The following is a 20,037-nucleotide window of genomic DNA, read 5'->3' on the forward strand; positions in this document are numbered from 1 at the left end:
TACGCAAGAGGGGTGGCCTGGGAAAAAAAGGGGAGAATAAATCACTCGCCCTAAGTTATAGACTTCTAGTCACCAAAAGGCAAAAGGTGGCACCCAAATGCGTCAAAGTTAGTGTCGTAATTGGTAGCCCCCTCTCGTCATCTTATCAGCTGATGGTCCTCACTGATTATGAGAGAGAAACAGTACCATGGGAGGAATACACATGGACGGTCTAGATCGAACTAAAGTATGCAGAGTCACATATCTTGCCATAGACCTGGACAGTCCAGATGGTCCCCACCTTATAAGGGGCCACGATTTCGATCCAAAAATTGCTCTTTTGGAAGATCATGCCCTCCTATAAATGGTTTGTAAAGGCCCAGTGATCAAAAGTGAAGATCACATCCAATCCAAAAGGTTTAAAGGCCATGCCCCATCCAACACATGCTCAACATATGTGCATTGGGTGATGACTAAAACATACACATTCTGCTGTCAATTTTTGGTAAAAAGAGTCTAGATTTTTTCAGATTTTTACTATATTTGATACAAAAATACTTCTCCGCGCAGAGTAGGGTTTTGAGGGTCTGTGAGTCTTGTTTTATATATGGATGTAAGTTGTAACCAACAAAATGAAATGGCTACTTCTCTATTAAATACAATACATTTGCTCTATTCTCCTTGAGGATTCAAGGCTTTACAATACATTTGCTCTTTCTTCTAAGCTAGGTTGAAAATGGCTTTCAACTACATGAGAGTACATTAGAAAATGGGCAGTTTTTTTGTGTGTACGTGTGTGATGGATTTATCAGCGCCCATGCTTGCTTGTCTGATGGATTAGTAAAAAGATCATTTACCTCTGCTTTTTGTTCAAGGAAATGCACATTTACATCTAACAGCAGAGTTAATTACCTTGCAGTAGCTGGGAGCTGTGAGGCTCATGCTCTGAGAAGAAAATAATGCCAAATCTCAAAAATATTTTACCAGTCAGTCCTTGTCGGATACCCAACTGTACATCCCAGTAAGAGGTATCTGTGTAAAAACAAAAGGTTCCAGTTACGTTTGCAAAAAATGGTACATATGTATGCACTTAACATGTGACCTCGGCAAATGCATAAATTGCTCACAAAATTCTGGCATAATCTGTGCCGATCATTTGTATGACCACATCTACCACGAATGTTCTCCACAGCTTAAAGAAAATACCAGAGTAAAAATTTGGTTAGATCTGATGATAGATGAACCAGAGAGCTGAAAATTGTGTAAAACATACAATTCCCTGATAGATATGGATATGGACACGGAAACCAAGATGTTACAAGTACCATATAAGTATCTCGTAGTGGTACCATGAAATATGACACAAGACATGTATAAATAAAATATAAGTAGAACTTTACCATATTTAATTTAGATGTGTTGTTAGCTGTATGTGGAGAGTAGTTATGTAGCTGTTAGAGTAGTGATTAGCTTTTATATATGTTGTTTATTTGTTTCAACCATGTTAAGAGTGTTATTGTTTTTTTTGAAATGGCAATATTATAAATGATGGAAAAAAAGAAAAAAAAACAGGAGACCGAGATGGAACTCCCACATTTACAAAAGAAAACGAGAAGACAAAAGAGACGAAATATACAATCAACGGCACACCACTCATCAAGGAGGAAGGTGGTCAAACCACCTAAAAGGACCACCAGATACACCACGCTTGGCAAGCGCATCAGCCTTATCATTTGCCGATCTTCTGACATGTTGATATCCGATAAAAGACCCCGAAGTTATATCACCAATCTCATCAAACATGGAAAGAAATCTCCACGGAGGAGCTGCCCACCTTTCAGCCAACGAATCACATTTAGTGAATCCCCTTCAATAATGGTCTGATCCAACAGACTTCTATCAATATGCAAAATGCCAAAATGCACAGCCCTCACTTCAGCTTCAGAGGCATCACAGACACCTATAGAGCCATAGTATGCCCACACTACTCTCCCCTCTTCGTTATGACACACTCCTCCCACCCCAGCAGGACCCGGATTGCTGAAGCTCGCTCCATCAAAATTAACCTTAAGCATATTTTGGGGAGGCGACTCCCACCTTTGCGAGACAAGAGCTCTCCGATCAACACTAAAACAAACCTCCTTTGTTAAGAGTGTTATTGTCATTGTTATATGTTGTCCGTAATAAGACAAAGGAGGCCTTTTGTCTCCATAAGCATTTTCACTCCTCTTCTTCTCTATCTCATCTCCTCCACCTCTCCTCTTCTTCATTTCTTTCCATCATTATTACTAATCTATCCAAGCAATCAACGTGAAATAAGAGCCAAGTTTCTTGGCTGATTTTTCTTTTTCTGCTTCTTCTTGCCTCTTCATTTCACCATTGATGTTAGTCATTTATTTCACTGATGTCAACCTTTATTTTGGGACTTTTGCAAGGGAGTTTACTGCCTATCAATCAAGGTCAGTTTTCTCCTGGGAGGTCAGATATTCAATCAATTTCATGGCTCCTGCTGTTGGATTTCTTTTTGTTTTTGTTGTTGTGGAAGATTGCTATCAATATGCATTTAGCTTCTTCGGGTATTCCTCCTTTCATGGATATAATCATATAACCCTTTTATTGACAGCTATAAACCATCATATAACCCTTATTGATAGCTATAAACCAATGAGATCAGAAATATTCCTACTAGTATCACCACTATTAAGCTTATTTCATCGAACTAGTTGGAATGGGCTCATGCTATCATCCCTTACGTGCAAGGCTGCATGAAGATGGAGTACCTCACTGAACCACACAATTTACGTGCAAGGTTGCATGCTATCATCCGTTACGCGCAAGCTTATTTCATCGAACTAGTTGGAACAAGTTGGTTGTGACTTTTGGTCTTAGTGAACATAATTAAGTGTTTATCAACTTACCCAAGTGATAGCAACATGCAAACAGGGGGAACAATCTATGGGGGAATATTTCAGTTTTGTGAACATTGTAGATCTTATGCGCATGCTGCCTATTCTCATAGTGGAGTCATGGGGAATGACTGTTACTATTCTTAGAAGGTGCATGGATATCTAGCTCGCCCTTCATATTGTTCTTCGACTACTACTTGCCCATTTGCTCGCAAAGTTATCACCATGCATCCACCGCATTGTTTGACTTGATTAGCACATTGAGGGCTGAGATAGTGGAGATGATTCGTGGTGAGCTGCGCTCTCAGGATCATACCATCGATCCAGTGGGACATTCCTCTTATACAGCTGCTAAGCTTCCGGATACTTCAATTCCATCCTTGCTGCCACTACTCACCCTCGTGTTCTTGTTGGGTCATTAATTCAGAGGCAACAGATCATATGAATGATGAGTCTCAGAGTTTCTCTTTGTGTTCTTCACTTTCCACACGTGCTCCAGTTCACTTAGCTGATGGTTCTTCCACTCCTATCATGGGAGTGGGAACCATCCCACTATCATCCCCTTTTTTTCTTTCTAGTGTTTCGCATGTTCCTCATCTATCCTTCAATTTTCGTTATGTCAGTAGTCTTACAAAACAATTGAATGGTCGTGTGATATATTATCCTCATTATATTCTCAGCTTACTACGAGGATTGTTGGTTTAGGAGTTGAGAGAGGGACGATTTTCTACTTTGGTATTGATTTGAACTGTCCAGCAGCTCATGTTGCTGAATCTATTGCATACCTTCCTATTTCATTTGTTTAATTGTGTTGTTCCAATTGTAGACAATCATGAGACTTTATTTTTTATTTTATTTTTTGGCATTCCAGAGTGGAGCATGTTAGATTTCTATTCCTATGCACCATGATGTCCACTTTTAAAAATATATTGTATAACTGTAAAATTTCTGTGTGACAAGTGCGAACTTTCTAAATATGTCAGCACTATTTACCCCTCTCGCATCCATCGATGTCAGTCTTCTTTTGATTTGGTTCATTATGATATCTCGGACTTGTGTCCCTCTCCAGTCACATCTATTGACGGTTTCAGGTATTGTGTTACCTTTATAGGTGATTACTCTTGTGCCACTTGGATCTATCTTATGAAGATTTTATCTATTTTTGAAGTATTTTAGGCCATGATTCACACCAAATATTGAGCCCGGCCTTATAAAGGTACTCTGACCTTTCAACAGAGGTTAGTATACCTCTTGTATAACTGTTCAGTTCTTTCAAGGCCTTGGGATAATTCATCAGCATCGACATTTTTATTTTTTTTGAATGGCAATGTATTTTCAGCCTAGACTTTCTTCTGATACGGGCGGCCCAGTGCACGAGGCTTCAGCTTTGCAGAGAGGCTTGTTTCCGTGACTCGAACTCATGACCACCAGGTCACAATGGAGCAACCTTACAAAATGAGTCAGACTCCATCAACTCCAATTGATACACGCCAGCAAACTGGTTTGTAGAGTGGTTAACAAGATTAGGATAGACCTTGCAAATTATGAACCAACATAAATGGTAAATAGTTCAATGCACAATTTCAACTTTGAATCTTGGGATTGTTTATGAATTTTACAAAAAAACGAATCATTTGGTAGCTCACTTTTTCAGGGAAGAACAACCACCTAGTAGTATATTTCGTCTTATTCATTTGATTAATCCGAGGTTGCTACTGTCTCCCGCAAAAGTGAGCTGAGACTTGTTACCTTGTGAAAATGTTAAGACAGGCAATACAATGTAAATTAACAAACATACCCGAATATGGTTCACATAAAAGTTGGGTTAATGCAATTTTGAACCCGGACAGCGAGGTCATGGGGATAAAACCCTCAATTGATGGATCCAATGCCTTTGGTAACTGCCATATTAAGGTGATTTTAATCATTTATGAAACACTAGCGCAAAATTGTTATTTCGTGCCAATTCAAGCCCCATTGTTCATGAGAGATGTTCCCGTAATTATGAAAACGGCAAAGGGTACTTATCCAATAGCTAATTCCGGAATTATAAATTAAAGATGATGTAATATTTATCCCAAGCCTTTAAGTTTAGGAAGGGTTTCGGAGAAAATTTAGGAAGGAGGGGTTATAAGATAGGATTATGTAATATTTATTGGCAGATGATAAATTCGCACCCCTAAAGGATAATTCGCTCCCCTGTACCTTGAATTAACGTCAAAAAGCGTAAAAAAGGAGGGTATGTGGCAGAATTTAACGTGTTTGACGTCATTTTACCTTACAGGGGTGCGAAGTATTCTATAGGGGGGTGCGAATTTATCATACCCTATTTATTCCGGAATTATGAATCGAGAGAGATTAGACTCGATTCGAAGTCCTTTTTATAGTCTCGAAAAAGTCTTAGCTTGAATAGCGAGTCATTATGGTTATATAAAAGCTCAGCGCGAGCAGAAGAAGGAAGAAGGAGAAGATGAGAAATCCAGGCCCTCCATCTCCAAAAGCGCCTAAAAACCCCTTCATCAGAGCAGCTGCTTCTTCCCAAGAAGCGCGAGCGGGAACGGGAGAAAGAGGTGGTCGAATCCATGAAAGAGAAGCCCTACACATACTACGATCACTGGTCCGAGAAGAAGTTGGAGCATATGACAGAACGCGACTGGAGAATTTTCCTAGAGGATCGCAATATCTCATTAAAGGGTTCTCTTCTCCCTCGTAAGAGAAGGCCAGGCTATAAGGAATTGGTCCGAGAGCAAGCTCAGTGCCGAGCTTTTGAAAGCAGTAGAGAGAGCAGGCTATAAGACCTCGTCCCCAATTCAGATGGCTGCAATTCCACTCGGATTGCAACAGCGTGATGTCATCGGCATTGCTGAGACTGGTTCTGGTTCTGGTAAGACTTCTGCCTTTGTTCTCCCTATGCTTAATTATATTTCTAAACTTCCACTCATGAATGATGATAACAGGGATGAAGGGCCTTATGCTCTCGTCTTGGCCCCCACCCCGGACCTTGCACAGCCGATTGAAAAGGAGACTCTGAAATTCTCTCACTATTTGGATATTAAGGTAGTTTCTCTAGTTGGTGGTCAGTCAATTGATGAGCAGGCATTTAGGCTCAGTGATACAGATTTGATAGATTCAAATCTGTATCTGAAGAAAAGTTGCAGGAAAAACAGAGTAAAATGAGAGAAGAGGGAAGGGAAGAAGAAGAAGAAGAAGAAAAGGAAAACACAAAAGTACTTCGTTATTCTCTGCCCTTTTCTACATCAGTGATGCTCTTTTACGGAGAAGCTGTCACTGTCAGTTAACTAATTGATTCTCTTACAACTGGCATATTCTCTTCTAGAAACTGAAACTAACTAATCTCTCATTCACTACCTAATTACCATCATTACTTAGTAACAACATAATCTCTCATCCAAATCGGTTGTTGTTTATTCCTTCCTCTTTGATTGTGTTGCAGGTTAGCATTCCTTTCTTCACTTCTCTGACTCATCTCTGGTTTAGTGGAGAGTGATCGATCTGAATGGCTATCATTGACGTCCCCTTGGAAACAAACCTTGTCCTCAAGGTTTAAGTAGGGGTAATCGTTTTACAAGTCATTCAAATTTTCCCAGGAAGAGTCTTCTGGAAGAAGACCGTGCCATTGTACCAGGACCTGTTGAAGGGGTTTGTCATTTTGCAGGATAGTCCGTGTTCCCACAATGGCGAGAGGTGAGATAACTGGCTGATTATCAACACTCTGAGTGGGTAAATTGCAAATGATTTGTGGGAAAGGACCATAGTAAGGCTTGAGTAACTAAATATGGAATACAGGGTGGATTTTACTATGCTCAGAAAGTTTCAATTTGTAGGCAACGCTTCCCACTCTGGATTCAATTTCTAATGGTCCATAAAATCTCTTGCTGAGTTTGTGTGAAGCTCTGGTAGCAACTGAATGTTGTCTGTAAGGTTGTAGCTTCAACAAGACCCAGCTGCCCACCTCAAAGTGCTTATCAAGACGTTTCTGATCGGCTAAAATTTTCATTCGTGCTTGAGCCTGGATCAAATTCATCTTAAGTTGACTCAGAATTGTATCCCGGTTACTCAGTTCATCGTCGACAGCTTCAATCACAGAGGACCCTGGAATATATGATGGTAACGTTGGCGGCTTTCGACCATACACAGATTCGAATGGGGTCATTTTAGTGGCAGAGTGGAACGATGTATTGTAGGAATACTCTGCCCAGAGTAAATAGGACTGCCAATGTTTGGGGTTGTCTTGTGAAAAAGCCCTCAAATACTGCTCCAGACATCTGTTTAATACCTCAGATTGGCCATCCGTTTGTGGGTGATAGGCTGAAGATAATTTGAGCGTGGTGCCACTCAAGCGCCATAATTTGGACCAGAATTTGCTTGGGAATATGGGGTCTCTGTCCGACACAATTGAGGAGGGAATGCCATGTAATTTGACAACAAGTTCGGTGAACAATTTGGCTACCTTGACTGCATTGTAAGAGGTTGGAAGAGCCCCGAAATGCGCGTACTTCGACAATCGATCAACAACAACGAAAATAGAAGTGAATCCGTTCGAAGGAGGCAACCCAGTGATAAAATTCATTGCGACATCTTCCCAAATTTGTTGAGGAATCGGTAGTGGTTGGAGTAAACCCATTGGAGGTGAAGTCGCATATTTTGTTTGCTGGCATACAAGGCATTGTTGTATGAATTGCTTGACATCAGCCCGTAAGGAGAGCCAGTAAAAACTTGCTGATATACATAAAATGGTTCGTAAGACTCCGTTGTGACCGCCCTGAGGGGTACTATGAAATTCATACATGATTTGATGCCTGAGAGCCGATTTGGAACTGATGAATAATCTATGGTTATGGAAGATGAGTCCCCTTTTTACTGAGAATTCCGGTGCAGCCTTCCCTTGTTGGATTTCCTCATGTATCTGTAACAACTCTGGATTTGTGATGTTTTCGAGATGAATTTGACTGGTAATTTTGAAAACTGGTTTGGAGACGGTCATTTGCATGTTGGAGGGACAACCTTGTTCTGAAAGAAGAGTAGTGTCTTCGATTCGAGATAATGCATCTGCAGCTGGATTGTCTTTCCCGGGCTTGTAAACGATCGTGTAATCGTACCCCAGTAGTTTACATAGGTATTGTTGTTGCTCGGGGGTTTGAACAACCTGAGCCATGAGGTTCTTTAAACTTCTATGATCTGTGCAAATGACAAAACATCGACCCAACAAATATTGGCGCCATTTTTTGACTGCCTCTGTTATTGCAAACAACTCCTTGACATAAGCTGAAGCACGAGACAAGGTTGGAGTCATTTTCTTGCTAAAATAAGCAATGGGATGCTTGTTTTGCATTAGTACAGCGCCAACAGCAATGCTAGAAGCATCAGTTTCCACGATAAATTCTTGAGAGAAATCCGGAAGTGCTAATACAGGAACCTGTGTCATTAACACTTTGAGATGCTCAAAAGCGGATTGGGCTTCACAAGACCAGTGAAATGCATCCTTTTTCAGTAAATTGGTGAGAGGTGAAGCTACAGTAGCATAATGTTTCACAAACCTGCGGTAATATCCAGTTAGCCCCAGAAAACCACGCAACTGTTTCAAATTAGTCGGATGAGGCCACTCTTGCATCGCTTGAACCTTACTTGGGTCTGGTCCCTTCACCAGTTACTAAATGCCCTAAATAGTCAATTTTGGGTTGACAGAACTGACATTTGGTTTATATGGATAAGCACTGAAGAACAGAGTGTAAATGGTTTATATGGCTATCAACTGATTTGCTGTAGACAAGAATGTCATCAAAGAACACAATCACAAACTGTCGTAAGAAGGGTTTGAAGATGGTGTTCATGAGGTTTTGAAAAGTGGACGGCGCATTGGTGAGGCCAAAAGGCATGACGAGGAACTCATAGTGGCCTTCATGTGTTCGGAAAGCAGTTTTAGCACAATTGTCGGCTTTCATTCTAATTTGATGGTATCCGGATCGTAGACGATCCAGCTTAGAGAAAACAGAGGCCCCATGTAATTCATCCATCAATTCATCTATTGTTGGAATAGGAAAACGATCTCTAATGGTGATAGCATTTAAGGCACGGTAATCAACACAAAAAGCCATGTACTGTCCTTTTTTTTTACTAATAAAACAGGGGAGGAGAATGGGCTATGACTTGGTACAATGAGACCGGTTGCCAACATTTCTTGGACTAACCTCTCAATTTCCGTCTTTTGGAAGTGAGGGTATCGATAGGGTTTGACATTCACGGGACAAGACCCAGGTAAGAGATGGATTTGATGATCAATGACACGGTTAGGGGGAAGTTCAGTTGGCAACTGAAATACACAACTGAAATTATGTAAAAGATCAGCTATGGAAGATGGAAGGTCAGGTGGAATATCAGCAGATATGATTGCCAGAGTAGAAGGGGTATCATTCAAAATGTCAGCGCAAATCAGTTGGAAGCAAGAAGCAACGGAATCGATTTTGGAGAGACCTTTGAAATGGGAAGCCTTAATGGGATTTAGATTGAGGGCCGGTTCTCCTACCAGTTTGATTGGTTTATTCTGCCACTGAAATTCCATTGTAGACTCCCTGTAATTCGTTAGAATCGGTCCTAACTCCGCTAACCATTGTACACCCAAAACGATATCAGCTCCTTTTATGGGTAAAAGAAACAGATCAAAGGAAAATTCATGAGATTGGAGGGTGAGTTTAACACTAGTACATTTTGTAGTACAGAGTAAGGATTCCCCATTTCCGATTAGAGCTCTGAAAGGTGCAGTAGAAAATATAGGCCAATTCATTGATTTAGCAACTTGTTCCTTCACGAAATTGTGAGTGGAGCCACTATCGATCAATATATAAAGAGAATGTGTATTACTTACCCCTGTAACGTGAATTGTATTAGGATTGAGTTGGCCAACAAGGGCATGAAAACTAATTTCAGCAAAATGTTCTCCGACATCGTCTGGTATGTCATCTCCGTCAGCGTCGACGCCAAGATCTGAGATATCATCAATGGCAGCTAAATGGTAGAGACGTTTTCGACAATCGTGCCCTGCAGAGTACTTCTCATCGCAGAAATAACAGAGACCCTTTTCTCGTTTGAGTTTCATCTCTTCTGATGTTAACTGGCGAGTGCGAATAGGAATTTGCTTCAATGGAGGAGCTGTGATTGGCTTGAGGGGGTTGCCGGTAGGAGTAGTAGGAGTAAGTAACAATCCAGAGCCTCCCATCGCTGGTTTATTCCAAGGTGGCTTCCATGCTCGTTTCATGTCCTCATATTTCTGCTCATAGATTCGAGCGAGCGAAATCCTTGCAAGAGAGAAGTTGGATGTTGGACCAACAGCTCTCGTTTGAGATCTGGTTTTAACCCAGAAATGAAAAAACTGATGAGAAATGTCTCAGGAAGACCACTAACCTTGTTAGAGTGATCCTCGAATCGGAATTACTCCTCAACGGAGGAGGTCTGATGTAATTTGGCCAAAGCGCCTTTGTGATCTTCGTAGAGAGATGGCCCGATTCTTAACTGGATGGCATCCAGAAATCCTTTCCATGAATTGATGAGTTTATTGTTTTGAGCCCATTGAAACCAGGATAAAGCAGGTCCTTCCAAATTGAATGAACTGATTTGCAATCGCTGATCCTCCGGCGTACTGTAATAGTTGAAAAATTGTTCAACCTTAAATGACCAGCCAATTGGATCGGATCCATCGAATTTGGGAACATCCATGCTAATAAATCGACTGTAATTGGGTGAAATTGCAACGATTCCGTCCTCTGAACTGCTTGTAGAATGTTCTTCTCCACTAGTTCGTTGGAAAGAAGCGGGTTGGGAACGAGCTTGTAACTGTTTTATCATGGCGACGAGTTCGTCGTGTTGCTGAGATTGAACAAGACGCAGATCATTGAACTGTTGTTGGTATTGCTTGAATTGTTCATCCATCTTTGCCTGAGCGCGTGTGTTATCAGCCATCGGAGATGAACGGGATCAATGAAAGCACCAATGATACAGATTTGATAGATTCAAATCTATATCTGAAGAAAAGTTGCAGGAAAAACAGAGTAAAATGAGAGAAGAGGGAAGGGAAGAAGAAGAAGAAAAGACAAAAGTACTTCGTTATTCTCTGCCCTTTTCTACATCAGTGATGCTCTTTTATGGAGAAGCTGTCACTGTCAGTTAGTTACCAATGGCTGACACTAATTGATTCTCTTACAACTGGCATATTCTCTTCTAGAAACTGAAACTAACTAATCTCTCATTTACTACCTAATTACCATCATTACTTAGTAACAACATAATCTCTCATCCAAATCGGTTGTTGTTTATTCCTTCCTCTTTGACTGTGTTGCAGGTTAGCATTCCTTTCTTCACTTCTCTGACTCATCTCTGGTTTAGTGGAGAGTGATCTATCTGAATGGCTATCACTCAGACTGGGGTGTGAGGTTGTAATTGCCACTCCCGGACGTATTCTCGATTGCTTGGAGAGGCGCCATATTGTTCTCAATCAATGCAATTATGTAGTTCTTGACGAGGCTGATCGGATGATTGATAGCTGATCGGATGACTGATATGGGTTTTGAGCCGCAAGTCGTCCAGGTTTTGGATGCCATGCCTTCCAGCAATTTGAAACCCGAAAATGGATTTGAAGAGCCTGATGAAAAACGGGTTTATCGAACAACTTACATGTTCAGCGCAACTATGCCCCTCGCTGTTGAGCGGCTGGCAAAGAAGTATTTTTGGAACCCTGTTGTGGTTGCTGTTGGTACCAGGGGAAGGCCACTGATCTCATCACCCAGAATGTGATAATGGTGAAGGAATCAGATAAAATGTCGAGTTTGGAGAAGATGCTGAATGATCTTGGAGACAAGACCGCAATAGTTTTCACCAATACAAAGAAATCCGTCGATAATCTTTCCAATTCATTGAATAAATCCGGTTATAGAGTCGCTGCTTTTCATGGTGGGAAGACACAACAGCAACATGATATTAGTCTTGAAGCTTTCAGGGACAAGTTGTGTACAGTTCTTGTTGCGACAGATGTTGCGGGAAGTGGTATTGATATTCCATACGTTTTACATATCATCAACTACTGACATGCTGGGAAGACGGGCGTAGCGACTACATTCGTTACTCATAATGACACTAATGTGTTTTATGTTCTTAAGCAAATGCTTATTCCGACAAATAGCCGGGTGCCTCCAGAGCTGGCGAGGCATGAGGCTTCCCAGTGTAAGCCGGGGTCAATTCCAGACAGGCCTCCCAGACGCAAGGATATTATTTTTGCGGCCTAGACGGCATGATATAGATTTTGTTCATTTTTTTTCCTGAATACCTTCATCATTTTGTATGCACTCTGATGTTTCTTAATGAAGATGCGTTTATGCTTTTGGTCAGCAGCTCATTTTTAAAACATTATACTATTTTTGTTTTGCAGGCTAAGAGCAAGTGTTGCCGGCTCTGATTTTTTAACTGGCATCCTCATGTTTCGGTAATTTATTTTTATTGATGAGTAAACTTTATTCCAAGTCAAAGTCGCTTGTCTTTCCCATTGGTAATTGTGATACTTAACACTCATCATGCATCTCGTAACTGAGCTAATCTGATTGCATGAGCCTCATAGTTGGTGCAATTTGTAAAGTATGGTGCAACTCGGGTTCATTTGTGGGAATTCGGGTTGAGATTTTACATTGATTCCAATCATATTTTTAGCAAAGCTCAACCCGAGTTGCACCCTTATTATAAAACCATGTCCCATGGAAATTTCTATATGGAAGTTCCTTTAAAAAAAAATATTAATAATTAGCTCTATGTAGAACAACTTAACTGCTTTGTTGCCTGACCATGTCTCTTTTGTTCGTACTAGCAATGCTCTAAAGTGCCTTTCTTATTCTCCTAGCTAAATTTATACGGGTGAAGGCCCCATAAAAAAAGAGGTGTAAAATGGTGGACCCCAACCTATACATGGGCTCTGGTGGAGAAGGTGGAACCTACCTATTCAAACATGACACAAAATGGTAGGTCCTGCCCGATGCATGGGTTTGGGTTGAGTTGGTGGGACCCACCTATCAAACCATGTCATTGAACATCACGGGTATTTTAGTTCTGTTACAAGCTAATTTTCATCTTTTCATGTATAAGGATATTTTGGTTTTTCTATGAATTAAAAATATCTACCATGGGTATTTTTGTCGCAAATTTATTTCATGACCTGTTTTTCATAAGGTTTTTTGTTGCAAAAAACCCTTATGAAAAACACAAAATAGATTGGTTTGAAATGCTATAAGGAGTGGAAATATCAATTACTGGTGTTTATTTGACTGTATTCGTAGCCGTGGGTTTGGATTGAGCAGGCATTGACACAAGTACTTACATTGGTATTAGTAACTGCCTGTTTATTATCAATAAGATAGAATCATACTCCATCGTATTTCTTATACATTGTGCTTGAAATATTGATGTTACTCATTATTATGGAGCACTATAGGGTGTAGTGGTTCTTGCATGCTTTCTTCATTGTGAAAGAAATAATTATTTGTCTGCCATAAACATGCATCAAATGCCGGGGCAAAGGCGGAGGCCCGGCATTTGATGCATGCTTATGACAGACAAATATTGATGTTACTCATTATTATGGAGCACTATAGGGTGTAGTGGTTCTTGCATGCTTTCTTCATTGTGTGTGTGTGTGTTGTTGTTTGGGGGGGGGGGGTTGGCACGCAATTTTAGCATGTACAATTAGTGTGCAATTGCAATACAGTTGTAGTTGTGTTTAAAATGGTTTTAAGAAGCCTTCATATCTCCACATTGGAACTATATCCATTCCATTTTGACAGAACCGTTCTGCTGAGTTCCCTTCTCCCTGTGTATCAGTAATTTGTTTTTGATATCTTCTGGTTGATGATGTTTGCCTCTTGTTGCCCAATAGCTTAAACACTAAACAATGGGTAATGGAGATAGGATCATAGGAGAAGCCCGATGAATTTAGCCTATTTCATCATCTCTACTTCCTCTTAAGGACTAGAATAAGATTACATAAATCATATGTAGAACCGGAAACATGTTCATTGTATCTGAGAAAATGCTTTTTTTAGTTTGCAAAGGTCTGAAGCTATTTCAGAGTATAAAGACCACTAAAACTTGAAACTCAAATATGTAATGAAAGGGAATGTGAATTGCCACGGAACATGCTAGGAAGTTGGAATTGAAGTTATGTGCATGCACATATGTCTATCGAGGATGACATTAGCATGTGGCTGAAATCTGAATGGATTGGGGTTGGGTCAATATGCACCGATTTTTTAGATACATGAGGTGGATGAGGAGGTGCTGCCACTGTTGACATTGGAGGATCTCAAGGATACGAGTATAAATGCTGTTGGTTCTCAGCCGAAAATGTACTCTGCGATCCAGAAGCTTGGAAAGGGTTTTACGTGCGATTCAGACTAAGGATGGTGCATACTCTGGGTGAATGTACTTGCTGAAAGCACCCTCCATGGCAGAAATATGGCCCAATCATCATTAGAGTGCTGGGTATTGAAGGTTTTAGATGTTTCAACACTTTTGTGGCCCAATTCATTTTTGTTTTAAGGGAACTTATTCATAGATGTAGGATTATTTTCCCTTGTGTTTTATTTGTTGCCAATACCAAATCAATGGAAAATCAACTACTTGTATTCCTGTTTTGTTTATCACAAATGTGAAACAATGGATTATTACTTGTTCGAGTTGATGGGAGAAGTGAGTAAGAGGAAATCAACCATCTTGGATAGAATCAAAGGGTGATTTCAATAATTTAACAATATAAGAGATAATGGAAAGAATTCAACTTTGGGAGGACTACAATCAGATTTTTCCTCGGGAAGAATTGAATTGGAAACAAAGATTCATTTCAAAATGGATGAAAAAGGGAGATAAAAGTACGCTGTATTTCCACATTATTTCTAGTGCTAGAAGACGTTGAGTTGAAATAGAATCCATTCTCTTGTCGTTGGTAGGGCTTGGGTGGTGGATCATGTGACAATTTCCTCATTTTATTTTATTTTTGAATTTCCTCATAAATTTTTTTTTGAATTTCCTCATATATATGAGGAAAGTGTTGGTGAGCTTAAGCGCCCAATCACATTGGGGCCTACTTTGTTAGGATGATCCAAAGCATTCATTTGAAAGGCCCTTACATAGATGGGGTGTGTACCAAAAATCAGCTCTATAGGATCATCCTAACCCATCCATTTGTGGAGGTCAAAATGGACAGACATTATTTGTCCACAAAAAAAAAAAAAATATATATATATATATATATATATATATATTTTTTTTATTTTTTTTTTATTTTTTTTTTTTTAATTTCCTCATAAATTGTGTGCTTTAAATCATTGTACTCCTTGTAGAAGTGGACGCTACCTATTCCTGAGGAGTTGGTGTTTGCGTAGATGGACCGGAATTCTATATCGGCTTTAGAAAGTCTTTTTTCCGAGGAGGCTAAAAAATCTCTTTTTCTATGGAAATAGATAAAGCTTCCGGGACCAACAGTATTTGCACGGCTTTCTTTTAGGAGTGTTGGGATTGGGTCAAATGGGATGTCATGGTGATGTTCGAGGAATTTTATGAAGGATTTAGTCTTTTCAGAAGTGCGGCAGCTACCTTTATCTTGCTTATTCCAAAGAAGGTTGGTGGCGAAAGCGTGCATGGCTTTCTTTTAGGAGTGTTTTTTTTTTTTTGATGGGTAAGCTGGGGTTAGGCAAACCCCTACCAGATTCATTAAAGAAAAAAGCAATTGAATACAAGAAGGGAGCAAGAGCGCCAGCCAAAGGGGAACAGGCTCCCCAATAGATCAAACTGAAAAACAGAAAAGAGGAACTACAGGAGATAAACAAAAGAAAGAGCAGAAGGGGACATGTTACTGCCTTTGAAATGAGATGCCATCTCTATCATCCTTGACAGCCTGGAGCAAGGATGGGTGGGCAAGGGGGATAGGGATGGGATATCCTTTCCAGGGATAACTTATTTTGGATAAAAGGTCAGCAGGCGCATTTCCCTCTCTCCAAATGTGAGAGATCCTCCACGCACTGAAAGTGGCCAAGTTCTGTCTTATCTGAAATAACAGGGGGATCTTCTTCCAAGGAGTAGGGGAGAAGCCTTGTATGATATCTACAGCAAACTTAGAGTCCGACTCAATCCATAGCCGCTGGATGCCCAAAGACATGGATAGGATGATTCCATTGTTAATGGCCAACAATTCCAGTTCGTAAATTTCTTCGATTCTGACATTTTCTAAGAGCATGGATATCATCATTCCATCTGAATCTCGAACTATACCCCCTAAACCTCCACCATCAGAGTCGAGAGATGCATCCGTATTGAGTTTGAGTTCATTTCCTTGAGGATGTACCCAGTAACAAAACTTGGTAGTGATAGGGGCAGGCATCAATTTGTATCTGAACTTTTCTGCTGAGAAAATATTGCCATTGGTAATCTTGTCCCTGATCTTAAGGCCATTCATCTTTACGCTAATCTCAGAAAGGATAAAATTCAGATTTAGCCTCTTGTGCTTCGGTGAGTTATAAAAAATTCTCTGAATTCGTTCATGCCAGATGCAATGAATCAGGGAGTTGAAACAGAGCTTAAGAACTATAGCAGCGGGGTGTGAGACCTTAACCATTCTTCTTCAGCTATCAAAGAAGGAAAAACTCTTCTTTTAGGAGTGTTGGGATTGGGTCATATGGGATGTCATGGTGATGTTCGAGGAATTTTATGAAGGATTTAGTCTTTTTAGAAGCGCGAGAGCTTCCTTTTTCTTGCTTATTCCTAAGAAGGTTGGTGGCGAAAGCTTGTTCAATTTTTTGCCAATTAGTCTAGAGGGAAGTATTTACAACATTCTGGCTAAAGTGTTGGCTAATAGGTTTTAGAGTGCTTTAGGAGGAATTATTTTAAAAGCTCAGAGTGTGTTCATCCATGGTAGACAAATTCTTGATGAAGCTTTATGGTGTGAAAAAAAGTGTATGATAGAGTGGAGTGGAGCTGCCTAGATCATCTCATGGGAAGAATGGGATTTAGAATTAAGTGACGTGGCTGGATGAGATGTTGCATATCGTCAGCATGGTGCTCTGTTTTGGTTAATGGTTTCCCTAGATATTTCTTCAAGACGATAGAAGGATGACATCAAAGGGATCCCATATCTCCTTTTGTGTTTTCTTTCTTGGCATATTCTCTTACTTGAATGATGGAAAAATCCAAATCCAGAGGACTGATTGAATATTTCAATGTCGGTCGAACCGGGTTAAAATCACGCACTTTAATATGATGACGATACGTTACTCTTCAGCAGCCCTGACATCTAGAAGATCAAAAACCTTTGAAATTGGATTTCCCATACTTCTCAATGATGCCTCTAAAACTGGGATTAGTGTGACTTATTTCTTTGGCATAAAAATGATCCGATGGATTGGAAATTTAAGTTTCGAAGGAAGTTTTCGATTGGAGGTTGACATGGTTGCGTCTTTCTTGACAAGAATTAACTTGGTTTGCATAAAGAGACATGATGATGATAAAAGGGTCTGAAGATGGTCTTCAGTCGCTTAATTTTCAGTTCATTCCTTCTATAATCTACTTGTTCAACGTATGAGCCCTTCGCTCGCCTGGAGAGCATGGAGTCTCATGCCCCCATAGGGTTAATGCTTTCAAATGGACAATGTGTCTTGGTAAGATTTTCACCGTTGACGACCTTCATAAAAGACAGGATTGTTGTGAATCATTGTGCCTTAGCCTTTTTCTTTTGATACCTGATGCCAAGTCTGTTGATCGCCTTTTGCTTCATTGTGGTTTCTTGCATAATATTTGGTATTTTATTCTTGGTCACATCTGGGTGAGTTGGGTTCTTCTTGTTCATATTGCAGATCATTTTGAGTTTTGGGCCTACGCTCCATAACCTTTCAGAGGTTGAATTCTTTGGATCTTATTTTTTGATGTTTCGCTTTGGCTGGTCTCGAAGCTCACAAAACAAGATAGTTTTTAAAGGGGTCTCTAGAAATGCACAACATCTAGAGGAAAATCTTCTCGACGGTAGGTCATGGGTGACAACCCTTCCTATTTTCAATGGCATTTTTGCAACTTCCTTTCACAAGTCTTGAGACAAGATTCAGGTGAGTAGTGTAGAAAGGAATGTCCTTACCCAGATGAGCCCCTCCCAGTTTTTTGAAGTTGAAATTCTACGGATCGATTTTTGGCGATCTGGGCCCAACTGATATTGGTGGTCTTCCTAGGACTTTTGAGATATGTGGGATTTTTCAATGCGTATTGGAGAGAATAACTAATAATGCGAAGGTCCAGATGCTTCTCGGTTGAATCTGTTTTGTGGACCAGATAGGGATGCAACTCGGGTTGATTTTTGGGAATTCGTGTTGGGATTTTACCATAAAATCAGGTCGGTTTTGGGTTGATTCCAATTTATTTTTACGCAGCATCTCAACCCGACCCCGACCCAAGTTGCATCCATGGGACCTGACTCAGTCGGATTATCTCATTATTGAGAGAGAGTCCCTCAGTCTCATTAGATGGGCGGGAGATTGGATTTGCTATCCATTGAGGTTTGTAGATGCTATACAGGAAGTTCTTGATATGATTGATGGTCATGCCATAGAAATTTGACATGTCTGTTGCTCTGCAAATAGTTATGCACCTTGATCAAGAGAGTTTCAATTGTGACATTTGATCGTCTCCCTCCCCGAGGATCGTTATTCTGTATTTTCATTATTGGCTTCTTTGTTGCCGTTTTCTTTTTGCTTTGTTGCTTTTGGAGTTACTTTTTTTATGCATTAGTTTTAGAGTAACCTTTGACATTAATTATGTGTACCTGCATGAAACAAATGTATAAGTAGATATTTGCATTTGAAAACGCGATTAGAAGGTAATTTTCCTTTTCTCCTATTTAATTTTTCCTAATTATATTCCAATCCTAACTCTATCCATTGTTCCCTGTCACATCTTTGATTTTAGATTTCATCTCTCAAAGATATCAAGGAAGGATATGGTGCCATCCTTTAGGTAAAGTTTATCGAGGCACCATTGTTTAGTTCTTTGAATCGAATAGGTGCATATCTAATGGATTTCATTTTAACTTGGAGCATTGCATTTTCTAGTGTTCCTTCATTCATTTTGTAAATTCATATGGTTGTCTCTCTCTCTCTCTCTCTCTCTCTCTCTCTCTCTCTCATGTTTTCTTTTTCTCTCTTTATATAAATAACGGTTTATGAAAATCATTATAGTGCAGTCATTTTCCTTTTCTTCCTGCTTATATTCTAACTGTTGTGATTGGTCAGTGTTTTGTAGGTGAAGAGTTAGTCTCATGATGGTATCCATTCTTCCAAGCTTTTATTAAGTTCTCTGTACATTTACCCTTTCATTGTTGTTGCTTGTTTTATGGAATTGTCATCATCTGTTCAATTACGAGATGGGTGCCTATCCTGACTGTCCTTATTTGCTCTCTTAAACTCAGAGCAGCCCTTCCTACCAAATCCACTTATCATCCCACTTAGGTAGATTTTCTTGTTGCTTGTTTCAATTCCAACTTCCAAGTTTCTCCTCTTGTTTTTTTTTACACTCAAGATTTTACTTCTCGTAAACTTCCAAACAGTGTGTGCATCAGTTACATTTCTACCCGATATCAACATCTTGAAGTAAAGCAGCTACCGAAATTAAATAAGTTATGTTTTTCTAATGAAGTAAGCATTTTGAACATATACTTACATTGCCAATATACTTCTCCATGAATACATATAGATTTATACTACCATCTTTATCCAGGGGCTCAGAACAAAAAGGTACATTCTAGGTGCATATGTGGGCTGAGCACTTACATGGTGCAAAACACACTGATTTTCTTTTAGGTTGGCTTAGTAGTGTTTACAGGACACACTTTAACTGTGGATTCCCTAGCGGCTTTTAAGACTACTGAACAATTTTTTCTGACTCGATTTTATGGCAAAAGCTCAACCCGAATTCCCACAAATCAAATCAAGTTGCACCATGGATTCGAAGAAATAGGGGTAAAGTTGCACCATGGATTCGAAGAAATAGGGGTAAAGTTGCACCATGGACTTGAAGAAATAGAGTTAGCTGGCATTGGACTCCAATACGGGGCCAAAAATCACACCCA

The 20,037-nt window shown here is 39.9% G+C and overlaps 1 pseudogene; it reads left to right on the forward strand.

Moving 5' to 3' along the window:
- The first annotated feature begins 5,366 nt into the window (after window positions 1–5,366).
- LOC143877846 (DEAD-box ATP-dependent RNA helicase 21-like) lies at window positions 5,367–12,369 on the forward strand (annotated as a pseudogene).
- Window positions 12,370–20,037: the final 7,668 nt, after the last annotated feature.

This window comes from Tasmannia lanceolata, unplaced genomic scaffold, assembly GCF_043159265.1.
Source record: "Tasmannia lanceolata isolate RefF3 unplaced genomic scaffold, GAP_Taslan_0.1 ptg000005l, whole genome shotgun sequence".
NCBI classification, from domain to species: Eukaryota; Viridiplantae; Streptophyta; class Magnoliopsida; order Canellales; family Winteraceae; genus Tasmannia; species Tasmannia lanceolata.